This window comes from Plodia interpunctella, chromosome 4 (assembly GCF_027563975.2).
Source record: "Plodia interpunctella isolate USDA-ARS_2022_Savannah chromosome 4, ilPloInte3.2, whole genome shotgun sequence".
Lineage (NCBI taxonomy): Eukaryota > Metazoa > Arthropoda > Insecta > Lepidoptera > Pyralidae > Plodia > Plodia interpunctella.
The window spans coordinates 7,856,419-7,872,921 of NC_071297.1; the positions used below are offsets into that span (position 1 = coordinate 7,856,419).

Consider the following 16,503-nt stretch of genomic DNA (forward strand, 5'->3'; position numbering starts at 1 on the left):
TGATATTGACAGAGGCGCCTCTTCCCTTCATCTTTACACTTTAATTATACTAACTGAAAGGGCAAAATTTTAGTTTTACTGTTATAACGACGATATTCTGTCAATATTAATCATGTTTGGGTGACAATGTCTTCCATTTTATGCTAAGCCGGTCAAAATTTAGTTTTCGTATTACGTATAATTAAATCAGAATATACTGCCTGTATTCATTATTTCATTATAACATGTGTCAGTGAAAATTATGATCATATAATTTAATATTCCACACTTACATTAACGTGTGTTCTGTAATACAATGTCCAATAATAATGTTTATACCTAAATATTACTTATCTAGATTCAAAAACCCAAACTAATTTATGAAAAGAGCTCAAACTGGATGGGTGTTTTTAAGAAACCTGTAAATTATCACTTTAGTTTACAAGCACGACTGTTTGCACCATTTCAGGTAGAAATTAGTAGAACTCGATTTTATCGGCTTACAACCGAGTAAATCATAACATTATGAAGTTATCATTCCATTTATAGAACAAAACGTGTCACATTTTAGCAGGTTCGTTTATTACATTGTTTGGCAACTGTTTACTATGATCCATGAGACTGATAAGTAGCTAGTTTCGTTATACCAGGATCTACAGTTAAACATTACTTTATTAAGACCTTTAAATAATGAAAGTGTTACAGAACTTAGAGATATATTGTTTGTAGGATTGTCTAATATTTTATTTATACATAATATAAATTAATAGATGTAAAATAACGTATAAAATGAGATCGAATGACATCTAGGGATTCCATACTAGGCTAGGCTTGTATCGTGGACATTCAAGTACAAACAGTTACAGTTTACAATAAAAACATTTTTGCAGTACATATGATTATAAAATTTTAAAATTAAACTTATCTTACCTTTTTAAGTGATACTCCAACAGCGATTTCGATAAAGTCTCGATATCTGAAAAGAAAATTGCTTTGTTAAATTCAAAAAATGACAAAATCGATGTAAACAATATCAGTAATGAAATATTAATATTCTTAGTGAATAGATTTAATCTCTCAGATTTGAAATGTATTATTGAAAAAAATTTAATTTAGATCTCAGGACAACTGCAATATCCCAGAATATCGATTCGGCTAACGCAGCTTTAAGTCAATGTCGCGTCTCAATTGTCAATCTAATTACGAGTAAATAAGAACTACTATTGAGAAGCGATACTGACTCAACGCTATCAGAATCTACCCCCCGAAAATTAATTTTACGATACGAAACGAGAGATGGGAGATGTGAGGCATTTTGAATATCCTTGATTGGGATGTTTTCTCACAATTTGCTTATGATTTATTTCAATACGATTTCCATTTGAGGAGCGGGAAAACGGCGCGCGTGGATTTCTTCATCGTATTATGTAAATAGATATATGCTGATGTGTGGAGAAAAATGCACAGGAATTAAGAAATATTCACGTTCATCATGTCTATTGTATTTTATCTCGCGACGGCAGAAGGATTTATAAGGTTAACGTGTTTGTGTATCTTTATGTCTGTTCATGGCACGGATTTTGATCTAGTTTTTTCTATATGAAAGAGAATTTAATCGAGTATGTTCTTAGCTATATTTGGAAAATGTTCGTTCAGTCGTTTGGAAATCGTCAGCTGTTTTTTAACAGATGAGATGATACCAGCAAATTTTTTAAATTTTATTTCTAATGCAGTTCTTATTCTACTGCGGTCCACGGCTTCTGTCAGTTTTGGCAGTAACTATATTTATTACAAACATCATAAAAATTGACTGACTGATATATTTCTCAATTTTGTTATACTTTTTATAAAAAATGGAATACAAATGATAAACGGTTTTATTGTGGTAACGTATCACGTGGCAATTGGCAGGGGCGCTGCGGTGACACAACGCAGAATAATTCATGAGGGCGGAGCCCCGACGGTGGTTCTATCGTTTTGCAACTGCGATCCCTATTGTACCATTATGATGCAAAACACCGAATGTTCAGTCTAAAAGGTTATTAGAATGTAGCTTGTGGAAACGCGTCAAGGCCTCTTTTAAAATTGATTAGTCCTGTTTTGATATAGTTTTTATTATGTTTATGTCATGAAAACAATGAGGCATTGATTTGGAAGTTATCAGTCTTTGTGTATTTCCAATAATAGTTCAAGGGTGCATTTCTATCTATGTCATACGATGCGAATAGCTTTATAAGTTGATAGGCAACAATAATCATCCTAAAATTCCCAAAGAGTTGACGTCGGAAAGCCAGCCGGTCGGTAAACCACAGCTCCGGGCTTCACGTCTTCACAGCCCCGAATGTGACCGAGATCACGCCAGGATGAGAAATACCTATGTTTAGTACATTTTTATATTGTAATTTTAAGCATGATATATGTTTTTTATAGTGCGGTGTATTATATCCTAAATGACATTTTCAATGTTTGAGTCACCTGTTTCAGTACAGACAGTATTCTTCCAATTTTCATAGCCATGAAATTTAGAAAGAATATTGAATACAAATACGTTAAACATTTCTGAACTGAATGCGTACGAGGAAAAGTAAGAGTTTCCTTTAAAAGTACAATAACGTACAAAAGCGGTTGACACAAAACACACGCAGGCCTCGGCGCGTGCTGACAAAAGATGATCGATGGCGCGCTCAAACTCGATTGCCAGCGACATCTACCGGGATTGATCAATTTGTCTGAAAAATCGACGCATTATTCTACATAGAAAGACCGGATTCGACCGCGATGAATAACTTAGAATTGAATAAAATCAATCTTTTCGTCGCTCATTTTACATCATTTATACGTTTCGCTTGCCTCGATAATTGGAAATGGGGGACAAGTTTAATAAATCGCTCATCGATAGGGAAATTGGCGGTATCTATATTTATTGCTTCTGTGCTGTCGAGTAGATGACTTTTATTGACCTCGATTTAAGATTTGATTTTAACTCCTACTAAGAAAAAATACATAAATGGGATCCTTAATTATAGGAATTTATTTTAATATCGAGACGATCATATTTAGTGTAAAGCGTGGTAATAAGTTTTATGATATAGTTTTTCACTTTTCTTACGTAACCATTCAGTCTCAAAACACTTTTCGTTATGACCCCTGCAACCTTGTAAAACCCATTCAAATGTCCAAGAAAGTACATTCGTGTACTAAAGTGTTAATTAAATTGCTTAATTACCCTAACAACGTTGCTCAATGTGACATTCAAACAATCCCATTACACATTTCACAACCGCGTAAACCCGGAGATCTAATTGTCTCTTCTATTTTATTTGCTACTGTATTGAAGGATACAGTAAAGTATTTCGAGAAAGATGTAGGTATACTCGTATACTGGGTTTTTACTAACTAGCATTCAAATAAACGGAGAGCATCGTGCGTGCTCATGGCCTATATTCAATTTAATTTTCATTTGTTTGATAACTTATAATAATATATTGTCAAATTTCTATTACAAATTTCAAATCTTATATCTGTAGGTTTAATTATATTCCACCTAAGACGTTCCATTTTCATGTATGTTGTTCGAATAATTTGAAGGTTGATTGATTATATTAGGTACATAAGTAGATTATGATAATGTCAGGCGCCGGCGCCGTGGCAATAAATTTACTCCGAATTTTCGAATAGTTTAATCCGAATCATCGTTGTTACGTAATGCCTAGTTTCTTAAAATAAATAGTAGGTAAATAGCGTCTCTGAAGGACCTGGATGTAGCTCTTATTGACACGGAATAAGAACTACTATTTGGACAAGATAACGGCTTATTGTTAGTAGAATCGACACACTATATGTTGTCACGTAAGTTAGCTATAACTTACATATATTATTAAATGTATATACTTAACTTATAAATAGATGTGTATAAATAGGGGCACAATCTCCGTATTAATCAATGCTATGCTTTGATTGCAGTTCGGTCTATTCTAAGCTAGTCATTTGGTAAAGGCTGTCGTGTGTCGGGTATATTGGCCAGTGGCGATAAACACTTGGCATAATAACTATGCACTGATAATCACAGCTACTCAAACACTATGCAAATATAAGGCTTGAACTGTACTAATAGCTAAGCTATTTACTGTGATATTAAGTTAAGCGATAGTTTGTGAGGACGTTTGAATAATCTGTTATCATCACAAAATTGGATTTGATCGGATAAAACGGCTTCGGAAGAGTTGAGGCAGACCTTTGCTCAACAGTGGGGCAGATTTAAAAATATCTTTTTTACCAGAAATATTGAATTAATGTAAGTAAAATTGTTAATGTGTTATAAGTAAACGACCCAAATAACATCAAGTCGTTAGTAATACAATATTGAAATAAAATTTTCAAATCATGATTTTTGATTTGTTTGTAATTGTAGGTTTCAGCACGTATTTGATTTGTTATACGTGTCGCACATGCGTGGATTAAATTCCCGCTCGATTCCAGTAAATTTTCACCTCATTACTAAAATAGTAATGAGGTGAAAATTATGTATTTTGTATACAAAATACAAACAAACGATGTTCTATTATACATTTTCAATGCAAGTGGAATACTAATATAATACAAAATATTTTGGCCTATTTATATTTTACAATAGTTTTAGAAGGCAAGCTATCAAAGCTAAGCTAACAGTCCGGAATGTGATCAGCGCTTAAATATATTGATATTGGAAGCATTTCACGTTGAAATGGCTACCCTGTATAATATAAGGGTCATTATACACTACACTGAAACCCTTTTCTCTTGCTCCTATGCGGCAGATGATCTATTAAAAAGAAATGCTCCGGACCCTAAGTCCACTTTTACATTCAGACATATTACACCAGATGAAATTATATCTGCTTTTAAAGCCCTAAATGTTAAAAACACTGAGGACCTGTGGGGGTTTTCCGTCTCAGTATTGAGCAGCATTATTGACCTTATTGCTCCTCACCTAACCATAATATTCAATAAATGTATATCTGAAGGCGTGTTCCCAGACTTAATGAAAATAAGTAAAGTAATTCCTCTATTTAAACAAGGCGTTAAACATGATCCCACAAACTATAGACCTATTTCTATATTACCCACTCTAAGTAAAATATTTGAAAAAATTATTTTCAGTCAACTTGTGTCGTATTTTAATATAAATAAAATTTTACATAATCGTCAATACGGTTTCACCAAAGGTCGTTCAACTACTGATGCAGCAGCCACTTTAGTCGAAATAATTAATGAAGCTTGGGAATCCAAGCAAGATGTCGTAGGTATTTTCTGTGACTTATCGAAAGCTTTTGACTGTGTAGATCATAATATACTCAAAAATAAACTTCAACATTATGGTGTCACTGGCGCGGCTCTTAGTGTTCTTTCGTCTTACCTAGATAATAGAACACAGAGAGTAGAAATTAACAAAACAATTTCCGATAGTGCACCTGTTCACATAGGCGTACCTCAAGGCTCCATTATCGGTCCCTTTTTATTTTTGATTTATATTAACGACCTCCCATGCCTTGCCCAACATTTATGCGAAGTAGTTCTATTTGCAGACGATACATCCTTATTATTTAAAGTCGATAGAAAAAGTGAAAACTATAACTTTATAAGTAATAGCATGTCGGTAGTGCTTAACTGGTTTACAACCAACAACTTAGCTCTAAATACAGAGAAGACAAAATGTATTAAATTCTCTCTCTTAAATAACTCGCACAATGTTATACCTTTAACAGTAAATGGTAAAGCTCTGGAATGGGTACATAGTACTAAATTCCTGGGCATTACTGTGGACGACAAATTAAAGTGGGATAAACATATTGAAATCACGGCCAAAAAACTTAGTACGGCAGCTTTTGCAGTGAGAAGGATCAGACAGTGTACGAACATAGATACAGCTAGACTTGTGTATTTCAGCTACTTTCATAGCATTATGTCCTACGGACTATTAGTTTGGGGTAATGCAGCTGACATAGGAAAAATTTTTGTATTACAGAAAAGAGCTATCCGTTTTATTTATGGGTTAAAACCTCGAGATTCTCTTCAAGAACTCTTCAAATCAATTAACATCCTCACTGTGGTATGTCAGTATATCTTTGATGTGCTTATTTTTGTCAAATCAAATTTACATTTATATAAAAAATTAAACGAAGTAAATAGTGTAAACACTAGAAATAAGCACAAACTTTGTATGAATAGATTCAGGCTTAAAAAGGTTCGGCGGTCTTTCGTGGGTCAAAGTGTAAAATTATTCAATAAACTCCCTGCAGAGGCTATTAATCTGCCAATGAAAAATTTTAAAATTTATGTTAAGAAAAATTTAATGGATAAAGCGTATTACACAATTAACGCCTATTTGACTGATAAAAACGCTTGGATCCTCCCGACAACTTTGCCACTCCACACATGATCTCCTAATTTTTATTTTACTGTTTTTTATTATTTTATTCACAATTTTGAATTTTGTTATAATAATTCGTATGGCATTTAAATTTTATTTATAAAACATGTACGTGATTTGTGATCTTCAAGTGTCTGAATTATACTTCTATTTCGACGAATAAGAATTGTAATTATGAAGTCATGGGAATCGAGTGTGTCATGCTCACTCAAATGGTCAATCTGGTGGTGGCGTCGTGGGCCGGGTCGTGAGGTTCCCTCTATTATGGTTGAGCTACGCGATGGCTGTCCCATGCGTCAACTCGTGAACGGGTGCTGCCAGAGGGAACTGGTCATCTCGTTTCTCATATATTTTCATGTAAGTTAATTGTGTTTCACATCGATATATACATATATATATATATATATATATATATATATTATAATCAGCACTCGGATCACAATCATAACCTGTTTTGATATACCTTTTGACTATGTACATTATGTACTTTTATATATTATTAGAAAGAAAAGAAAAAAAAAATTTTTGTAAGAAACAATAATGGTAAGCCGATCTGGCATGATAGGGACCAACACTGTTCAAATGAGTTTCTTTCGGCATTTCTTCTCAGCAGTGGTCGTTCCGAAATGCCAGTAGTTTCTAGCTTGTGAGAAATAACTATAAATTTAAAGATTGACGAGAAAAAGTGCCTGTGAAGGTCTAATTTCTGAATAAATGATTTGAATTTTTGAATTTGAATTTGAATTGAAAAACAGCTGATTAGGGTATTCTGCTGCCTTAGAGTTTCTATGTGAATACCACTGTAATATACCTGAGTGTATTTATGGTTAGTTTGGTCCCTTAGTCTGGATAATTGAATACATAATGAACAGCGATGCTCAATCTATTTCTGATATACACTGATATATCAAACATGCACATTAATATTGTTGTATATTAATACACATAATTGTATTTAATTGTAATTGTAATTATAGAGTATTACAGTTCGAATGTGTAATTTCCAGCAACAGGAATAGTGCATGTTGTTCCTAGAATTGTAATTAATGCACATACTTGTACGTATTGTATATTAATAGCCATACAAATTTGTGCATTTCAATGTTTGTGTCATGGAACACTTAGATAATGCTCGTACTTTGTCCGTGTGTTTTCCCCATTTATGTTCTTAATAACTGTAATCTCCAAATCCTAACTATATATATATGAAAGTGGTCTAACTAATTTTGTATGAGCCTGTCAGTGGCGTTAATTTTTCAGCACCCAAATAGAAAAACATTGTTCTGGATATTGGAGCAAGTATAAGAAATGTTTAATTATTTATTTTTATTCAAGAGGCAACACAAATTAATGTATTTTCATATTTATTATAATTAGTTAGGCGCGAATTCTACCATTGAATCTTAGATTAAATAGTGAGGTCGAAATTAGGAATGAACACAATATTAGGGGTCATATTTTTCTTCTTCTCGTGCTTCTCCGACTAGCGGAGGTAGGGTGTCCATCTTGGGGGGTCATTGAACAAAAGCAAAATTTCACAAAGCCAAGAATAATTTAAGGCTAGTACACAAAGCGCAAACCGCATGTGCTGTTGCATAGCTTTAATATTTAAATAGTGGCCTCCGTATCTGACCGAAGCGAGCGCTAAATTTTATTTTTAAGGGCTTTGTTCCAGATTCGACGAGCAAAAAATATAATTGTGGCCAGCATTTTCTGAAGACCTCATTATTTGAAGCACTTCCACCGTTTATTTTCAGTGAGGTTTTGTTTGAAATTGGGGTTAAAATGGAATTGTATCATGATTTCTTATCGCTATTTCTTCTAAAATTGATTGAATCTATTAAACAATATTTTTTGAAAGAAATACTATCTATATTTATTTATTGATGTAGTATCAAATAAAACGAATAGAGATTGGAAAAAAACCGTCATTAAATTTCAATTTCGATGCCCCTAACTGAGTTTAAATCGTAAAAGACGAAAGAATAATTAAATCAAAGCCACGTAAAGCCTGGCGGCTAAATATCGGGGACAGAGGGGATCAGGGGGCGCCAATCATCCGTCGAGTTGATGCTGATTGATGTTTGCCGCCTCTCCGTCCCTGGAGTAAGGTCACACGGGGCGAGTTAACTAGTCCAGAAGCTTTAACAAGATATATAGCTATCAGTAAGAGTGAGTCACAAGGCAAAAAGAAAAAGAAAATGCGTTATTTGCCATTTTCTAAACAAAAGTTTTGTGACGATACGCGGGGAGGAAGTCAGACGAGAGGGATACGCGGCTCCACCTCTAACATCTAATCCGTCGTCCTTAATGAATAGAATTACTGAAATCAGTCTCTCGATAAGTAGCAATACTCACAGGAAAATGAAATAACCGCTCACTTCCCGTTTACGTGACACCTGCGCATCTTTCTAACTGTGCACAATTTGATACACCTGGGGGCTTACCATCATCTCTTAATGCGATCCAGTTCAGGACCTAAACTGATCTGCATCGCTCATTCGTACCATCAAGTTGACATAACGATCCATTATAGGTAGTCACCAAAACAATACGCCGTTTCGATTCACTAATTTTTCATACAATTCGGTACCATGATGTGCACAAAAAAAGTTACTATTTCTGATTGATTACCACGAAAGAAGTCCCACAGACGTGGCGCTACTGTCGCCGAAAACAATGACGTGGTCTATCTGTTATTGATAGTTCCTAGTTTTGCCACCGAAACTCCATCGTGGTACGGTTTTTATGTTCCGAAGTTTGTGTTTAGTGTTATGATTATGATCGACAAATTTGTTAGTCTAGATTATATTGCATTTATTGTAATTGAAATATTTTATTTTATTGTGTTTTGTATTTACTTTAGTCATGTAACTAACACAAAGATAATAATATACATTTTAATTTTAAGTAACAAAAAATACATATTGTTTGTTAAAAATGGTAAGAATTTGATATCGGAACGCAACTCTTGAAACGAGATAAAATATATAGAGATTGTATAGCCTTATCTCTTTCTTATATTTGGCTGCTGTCACTGGGGTTTACGATTCAGAGACAATTTTTACTTTTTTTATGAATTTCATTCACTCCTTACGATTCAAATGCGACTTTGTTAAGATAAGTTGGTGGTACCAAATAACGCGATTCATTTTAGGTTCCTAAACTGAACTGCCCTGCATTTGAATAATTGTGTAATAGTTGATGGTAGGCGCCATGGTCTTTTTTAACTTATTCTTATTATAGAACCAGTCGACTCTGCTCTTAAATATGATCTGTTGGCTCTAGCTGTTATTACACTGGAGGAGTTGATGGCTCAAAAGTTCCAGATAGGGCAAATAGAACAGAACAAATACGTTGGTGGTATTTATGTAGATCTCATACAGCAGAAGAAATAAATAATACGACTGATATAACCGTTTTAGTGAACTTGATTCATCTGAACTTTCTCACCCGAACATTTTAAATTCGTTTATGCGCGAATACCCTAAATGCAGTATATTCGGCTGCTGATTTATAACGTGTGTATTCTGTCAGTGCCTACATTCTGGTTTTTTAAATGACAAGTCAATACTTAATCCTATTGGAAGCTACTTCTGTTTTTAGATAATAGACTAAGATAACCTAAACATTTAGTAAATTGAAACTGGCAAAATCACTAGTCACGAAATATATAGGTCTGACAAGCAATGAAAGGCCACCCACGTCTAATAAATTTTCCCAAGTACAATCTCAATGAAAACAAATTAATAGTGTACGAAACCCTTGAAAATGTAATTTAATGTTTTGAAATAAACTCGCCTCATTTCATTACGAGGGCTCATTGTAAACTAGTGCACTTAAAATATAATAGTTGGAGTAATTAATTTTATTGCAGCAATGTGAACAATATATTGTATTATAGTCGAAGGCGATTACTGCCAAACCTTCACAGTCAAGGCAATGTCAAATGTCACGACATGAGAAGTTGGTTTTCGATATGTTGCAGTCAAACTTTCTTGGCCATAGTTGTTCGCATTTCACTAGCTAGAACTATTCACAGCATGGTATTGTGTTGTCTCAAATACAAATAAGTTAAGTCTTGATATTATCCATATAGGGAGTAGAATATAGAATGATGGGAAAAATTTACAAGAGATATTAAAAAAACCAACCGCGTCATGAAAAAAGCCCCGCAATTGCAACGCTATTATCGCAGACAACAACAATGTGGCCGATCGTGTTATTGATTGTTCCGAATACAGCCGCGATGCGCAGACATCTAAGTTAAATTATCAGAATTATATATAATCGTTTCATAAAGCTGAAACTATTATCCATTCAATCGATAACAGTCAAGAACATTTCTGACTATATTCGTTATTAACTGCGACCGAACCATGAAATAAATCACTGCGACGTTATCATTTTTGCATCGCGCGAAGTTGTTGGACCAAACTATCTAGTCAGGCTGAATAAGGTGCTAATAGCTGCCCAATTGTTGTTCTAAACTTGATAAAATCTATTTTTTCGTTGAACTACAATAGTATTATGACAGGTCATCTATATCTCTAACACATTATCTCATGCTGGATAGGGATGAATAAGCAAAATTTAATAGCAACACTCATTGAATGCCGCAACATCATAACCATTGCTTTTAAAAGTAATTTTACAGATCAGATTGTGAAGTTAATGAATTATGAGTGAGATCATTTTGACATTTGATTTGAACTATAAACTTTAAAAAACTACAATCCTTGTAGAAAGTAAAAGAAAAATTACTTACGTGTCGTTGTAATCAATGAATGCAAAATTAATTAATCATACACAAGATTAGGTTTATCGCACGCTTTGTCACACGATTGAATAATTCAAGATTATCGATCCCACGCACACGCATAAAGCAGAATCAGATTGATCAATGGAAGTTATCCAACCATGGACTCTTTGTTTAGGGCTGCCGCAGAAGTCTGCGGAAACATTTCGCGTGAGCAATTTTGACCTTACAAGTTATTATAATCCTAGATATTTGAGAGTGATCTATCGAGATCATTCGAACTATGCACTTTGGCAATCAGTAAATATGCTTGCTAATCATATTTAATTAATTTTCTGTAGTCTATTTCCTTAAGTTTATCTAAATTGTATTCTCCTACCTATACCTCGGTATAGGTAGGAGAATACAATTTAGATAAACGAGAAGATAGGATTTATCGAGATAAATAACATCTGTTTTTAATCTGATTGTCTAGACTACTATATCGGTGAGACAATTAACGCGTTTGGCATGACCCTCACAAAAATTCACGAATCGATTATATATTTATTGACAGTTCATTTGCTAATTCCAAGTGTCGTTTGTTTACTCTTATCAGTTGACCCAAATAGTTCCGAGCTAACTCACAAGGGTCACTCATTGACAATGAACTCAAAACGTCTAATCATTTCTTGATTGAATTATATAGATTGTCATTCAGATATCAATTTAAATAAGGACTATTGTTTTGCGCGTCGTATCGAGATTAATAGTCTTTTGTGTCGATGAAAAGGCAATTTAGACAAAGGTTAGGCAAAGAAAAAATGGCTTGGTATTTACTCAAGGATGCACCGTGATATTTACACACTTCAAAATAAAGAGATCAAAGTGAATTTAAAGATAAATCTATTGTTAAATCGAGATTGATATCGCAACACACTCATACAATTTGAATTTCAATTTTGTCAATAGTTAAAAATAATTTTATGTCTACAGTGTTAAAAATATTTAGTAAAGTGATAATAAAGATAGGACCGAGTAGATTAGAATCCCATAGTATTATCTCCCGGGTGATCCGTAAACCTACTTCTTTTTATTCTTTCTAGTTCCTACATATTTTTTGTTTTCTTGATGTTTCCATTAGAGTTAACTTTATGTATCACATTGTACATCGCGTGGCGGAATTCCACAGTCTATGTGTAAAGTACGGAAGATTTTGAGAGACTGGTGTACTGAGATACAAGCTCTGCTTAGTTCGGACACCAGTCTCTCAAAATGTTCCGTACCTTATACATAGACTGTGGAGATATTTTATAACTTTTTAATTTGAATTAAAATCCTATTAGAATCAGTGTTCATCAGGATTCTATGACACTGAAATTTAACTAAACACATCTTGTGATTTGATTAGTCAAATTAAGACTCTATAGTTACCATATAGTGGATTTTCAAGCTAATATAAATTAATGTGAGTCATACTGTATCGATGCAGACTATGTTTGACCGACTTGACCAGTAGTTATGCACGGTCATTAATTAGTAATTGATTTATTGTACAACCAATTCACAAATTATTAGCTGGTTGATTGATGGGGAGCAAGCAATGCGTTGCTGTTTTGTTCAAAATAGGTATGGATGTATTTTTATCACAATATTTAAATTTGTTTGTGTATACATTGGTCACAAAGTATGATATTTACAGTATTCTCAATCAACGGAAATGGATAACATAAAATGTTTGCTGAGGATTATATAACACAATTAAATTATTTTGCAGCATTCCTAGAAAAAGAAGTAGAAATATTAAGACGACTCTAAAAAAAAGTGCGATATGTCAAAAACTATTAAAACTAAAACTCAATTTCTTCATTGTGATTGAGTATTTCTCGAAAGAACAGTTTTTGCGACTGGTTATTGTGCGAGTGCGCTATCGATCAACAGCTGTCGAAAGAATCGAACAATGCATGTGTATCGATTACTCGAGAAATATTTAGAGAGTTATGTAACGTGACCTTGGCGCTTGACCCTAATCGTGAGGAGTTGACCGCGGCCGGCGTATTGCATAGGAGATAGCGGGTAACTAATTGTTATGTAATCAAACGACAACATATTACTAACACACTTAAAATAAAACTATGCTTTTCAAAATTACTTTGCCTAAAGATTTTGTGACCACTACTTCAATTAAGAATTTTTAACCACACGAAAAGTGACGAGTAACACTTTTATTCGAAAATAGCTTTATCATTATGTCGGACAAGCCCATTTTTATTTGATTAAATTAATTTATATCAAAGTTAAAATGTGCTATGACTTCCGGAGTTACAAACTCACAGTATATCAATGATTTTTATACTGTACACTGCGCCGGAGTTTACAAGTAGTTAATGAGAAACTAAAAACTTTACCAAATACCTCATAGCTCTATCGTGAAACATAATCTGAGATAAAAAAAAACCTTGATCCTTCATCACGGCTACAACAATTTAATGTTTTAGCATCGGAAACAAATTGAATGATTTACGATAACTGCACGACACAAGCGCGGTTATAACAAAATAATATAACATTTATTAAAATTAAGCTACATACGTCTATTTGTCTAAAACATAATATATTACTCTCATTGCGGAAACTATAACATATCACCTTGAACAATTGTTAGGACCAACAGTGACAAATGATGCAAAATTACAATGAATTAGTAAGTTTTGATCTTTTGACAAACAATAATAAACTTTGCTTGTAATAAACACGTTTCCCCATACCAATATATAGATAGAAATCAAATCTTGGGTCATAATAATATTAAGGAAGCTAATGGAATGGTTTTAATGAAAATTTTGTTTCTTGTACTTATATTCGAAGGCAACGCGAGTAAATAATTTTATTGAAAATGTTATTGAAAATTTAACATCTTGGGTGTAATGCGATTTTACTTGAAATCGTGTTTCAATGGTTTTTCAGTGATCGGACCTTTTTATACTATGAATTATTAATATTTAATTAATAATTAATATTTAACTTTACAAACCCCATTCAGACACGTCTCTATGACTATATCGACACCCTGTTGCCAACAGCAACGCATTATTGAATTTATTCGCTGTGTAACTTTATTGAGTCGCAAAAAATACAAACAAGCATTTTTACACGAATCAAAGTTAAAAATATTTTTAACAAGAGAACTAAACACAACAAATAAAAGTGCATTACTTGCTATTTTTTTAGCCACCTGAAAAATAGGAACTTAAATAAATGCAATTTTAAAAGTAAAATTGTATATTTTTTGTTAATTCAATTAGTAGTTACGTTTCCGCTACACTTTTTGTGTGGCAGGTATTCCTTAATCCGTTCCGTACCAAGTAATTCTAGGAAAATTTCATTACACATTAAAGTTTAATAAATAGTTCGGGATTTTTGTTTTCTTTATCTTTTTTGTAATAAACACTGTATATGTGTGTGTGCATTATATTTCTAAGTAATTTATACTTATCTATGGTTATTAGTACATATTTTGTTCTGGATTTGTTTCAATTAAGGGCCTTTTTATTACAATGAAGAACATTTTTGGTAACAACCAAACTAAAAAATACTAACTACAAACTACATTAGCTTCTATGAATATTTACATAATTTTTCACTCTATTTAATATAAATTATGTAAAATTTAAGAAATTATAACATTATTAATTTTGGCCAAATCATGATTACAATTCTGGTCATACCTACCAGGTTGGTACAAGAGGAAAACGAGCTACCAATAAAAAAATCTGAAATATATTTTTTATGCCAGCACCAAAATAAAAATGTAAGGTGCATTCACATCTTTCATAGCTTTTTCAAAGTGTTTATAATATTTTATGTGTTAAACTTTTATTTTTGTATAAATATACTTATAAGACTGAATCCCGTATCTAACAATATTTGGCAATTCTACTGGGAACAAACACGTGTCTAATTAAATTGAACACGATCATAAATCACAATACAATCTAATAGAGAGCTAACATAAATAATACTTTAGATTAGTGTAATTACAGAGAGTAGTTGAACCATATTAATTAACATCGCAACTAGGTTTGTTTAACTAACGTGTTACATGCTTAGCTTACGTGACTACAATAGAAAAGAGTTAAATGAATGGAAGTGACTTTGTAAAATAATAATAATAATATAATGGATCTGTATCCCCACGAAAGCCTCGCAAAGGACCGGATAGTGCAGTTAACATTAACTGCACTATCCGGTCCTTTGACGGAAGAAGAAGAATGAATGGAGAATAATAATACCGGTTTATCGGAAACCGAGAAAAGAAAAGAAATATAAAAATAATAATAATTCGTTATTTCAAACTATTTAAAAATTGTATGTTTAAAACTTTTTTAAAATTTTATTTACTCATCGTGCAGTCTGAATAAGAATTTATTGATAACCAAGTGCAGGTTTTCAATTCGAAATTGTTTTTGGCCAAGAACCACCAATCAATGGCCAGCCTATAGCCATGGGAACATCCGCCTTTTAATGAATTTTAAACAATGTGATCACACACACATATAGGTTGGTTGACTGCATATAAGACACAAAACAGCTGTTTCATTTAGAGATGTACATATAAACTTAAGGGCACACTTAAAAACGCTATAATTATTGTTATAAATATATGATATATTTCAGCTTGTCGGTGTTGTGAGGAGGCTGGGCGTTCCGTTTCGGTTCTGGTCCCCATGGGCCCAGCAGCAAAAGGAGACAAAAATATAATTCGTCTCCAACTATCTCCATCTTCTGTGCTTTTAAACTTTATAACAAATATTGATATTTCTATTTGTGGCATTGCCATGTAATGTAGCATTAAATATTTGTTCTGCATGCACGCTACACATGCACATTGCACACCGATACGACCGCAAGATTGCAGCCAAGACTTGCTGGAGCAAAACTGCGCTCAGCAGCAAAACGCAGCCGCTTGCAAATTGGTTGCAGTCTCATTTTAATGCATCCGTAACCACTGTTATTGTATTAAAGTAGTTACGTCTAAGGGCTCTTATTTCTCTCTCATCGTAGTATCCGTAGCTGTGACGTCGCGAAGCTCGGGGTCAGCGTAAAAAATAACTGCAGATTCACACAGCGTAGATTAAAGAGCGGTCAGTTCGTATCTAGCATACGGATGTTTTGTCTATAAATCTGTACGGGTTTTATGAATAAATATAAATAAATAAATGTAAAAATAATAAAATAGGACCATAGTGGATGAAATTAGTTATTTTACAAACGTCTAAATTGTCTATTAATAGATCCTACAAATCTGCGGTGAGTGTATTATCAAGTATCCGCTATCGCTGTGAAAGCGGATTGCTTTATTCAATTTTGGTTTTCT

The 16,503-nt window shown here is 33.2% G+C and overlaps 1 protein-coding gene across 7 annotated transcripts in view; it reads right to left on the reverse strand.

The window, feature by feature from the left end:
• LOC128669238 (uncharacterized protein) overlaps positions 1 to 16,503 on the reverse strand; it is a 122,394-nt gene that overhangs the window by 58,170 nt on the left and 47,721 nt on the right. For all 7 annotated transcript variants that reach the window (XM_053743924.1, XM_053743921.1, XM_053743923.1 and 4 more), the window contains exon 3: positions 910 to 955. The gene's annotated coding sequence lies outside the window, so the exon portion shown is untranslated. The remainder of the gene's footprint in view (positions 1 to 909; positions 956 to 16,503) is intronic.